Genomic DNA, 2,147 nt, shown 5'->3' with positions numbered 1-2,147 from the left:
TCTATACATCTAAATGAATCAATTTAAAAGTTCTGCAGAACTCTATCTTCATTAAAGCATTATTTTCCCAAAATTTTATAACATGACATGAAGATTTAATATTTTTTCCTGAATTTTAACATCTATGTGGCCTTTTCACGTATCCATTTTTCACATTTCTGCTTACATTTCTTTTCAAAAATTAAAAATTTAAGGAAGAATCATTTGCTAATGTTACAAAAAAACAACTTTCAAACATTTCTGTGTCTGTATATACTTCTCTTACCATCAATAAGAAAAGCAGTAGGGGAATGTCGACCATCTCTCTTTTCTTTTCTTTAATTTCAATGAATTTATGGGGTACAAGTGTTTTTTTGTTTGTTTGTTTGTTTGTTTCTGATACATGGATGAATTGTGTAGTGGTGATGTCCGGGCTTTCAGTATATCTAACATCTGAATAGTATACATTGTACCTTATGAGTAATTTTTTATTCCTCACTCTCCTCCTCTCCTATCTCCAAAATTCATTATACCATTCTGTATGACCATGTATACTCATCATTTAGCTTCCACTTATAATTGAGTACATGTGGTGTTTCTTTTTTCCTTTCATGAGATACTTTACCTAGGATAATGGCTTCCAGTTCCATCCAAATTGATGCAAAAGACATCATTTCATTCTTTTTTACAGATGTATAATAATAACTCCATGGTGGGTGGGTGTGTGTGTGTGTGCATGTGTGTGTGCGTGTGTGTGTATATACACACATAATTTTGTTATCCACTCAGCAGTTGATGGGCACTTAGATTGATTCCATATCTTTGCAATTGTAAATTGTGCTGCAATAAACACACAAGGACATTTGTCTTTTTGATATAATGACTACATTTCCTTTGGGCAGATACCCAATAATAGGATTGCTGGATTGAGTGGTAGGTCTACTTTTAGTTACTTGATGAATCTCCATACTGTTTTCCATAGAGGTTGTACTAATTTACATGCTCACCAATGGTGTAGAAGCATTCCCTTTTCACTGCATTCACACCAACATCTACTGTTTTTGGCTTTTTAATAATGACCATTCTGACAGAGGTAAGGTGTATGTCATTTTAATTTGCATTTCCCTGATGATTAGTGATGTTGTGTGCATTTTTTCATATGTTTGTTGCACCTTTGTAGACATTCTCATGAAAAATGTATGCTCATGTCATTTGCTCATTTTTAATGGGATTATTTGTTTTTTCTTGCAGATTTGTTTGAGTTCTTGTAGATTCTAGATATTAGTTCTTTGTCAGATATATAATTTGTGAATATTTCTCCTATTCTGTAGGATGTCTACTTACTCTATTGATTATTTCTTTTGCTGTGTAAAAATATTTTACTTTAGTTCCATGTATTTATTTTTGATGTTGCATATTTGCTTTTGGGGTCTTAGTCATAAATTCTTTGCCTAGGCCAATGTCCAGAAGAGTTTTTTCCAAGTTTTCTTCTAGAATTTTTTATGGTGTCAGGTCTTACATTTAAATCTTTAGTTCATTTTGAGATAATTTTTGTGTATGGTAAGATATAAGCATCCAGTTTCATTTTCTACATGTGACTCTCAAATTTTCCCAGCACCATTTGTTGAATAAGGCATTCTTTCCCCAGTGTCCACTTTGTTGAAGATTGGTTGGTTGTATGTGTATGGTTTTACTTTTGGGTACTCTATTCTGTTCTATTTTTCTATGTGTCTACTTTTATACCAGTGCCATGCTTTTTTGGTTACTTATAGCCTTGTAGTATAATATGAAGTTGGATAATGTGGTGCCTCCAGATTTATTCTTTTTGCTTATGATTGCTTTGGCTATTTAGGCTCTCTTTGGATCCCATATGAATTTTTTTCCCCTAATTCCATGAAAAATTACTTTGGCATTTAAATGGGAATTTCAATGACTATACATCACTTTGGCCAGTATAGACATTTTAACAATACTATTTCTTCTAATCCATGACAATAGGGTGTTTTTCCATTTGTTTGTGTCATCTATAATTTCTTTCATCAGTGTTTTGTTGCTCTGCTTGTAGAGATCTTTTACCTCCTTGGTTAAGTATATTCCTATATACTTTTTTCCCAGCTATTATAAATGGTATTATACAGGGAGAACTATGAAACACTAAAAAAAGAAAT

This window comes from Propithecus coquereli, unplaced genomic scaffold, assembly GCF_000956105.1.
Source record: "Propithecus coquereli isolate 6110/MARCELLA unplaced genomic scaffold, Pcoq_1.0 Scaffold297, whole genome shotgun sequence".
NCBI lineage: Eukaryota > Metazoa > Chordata > Mammalia > Primates > Indriidae > Propithecus > Propithecus coquereli.
The sequence above is the reverse complement of the archived record's forward strand: the minus strand, read 5'-3'. Positions refer to the sequence as shown.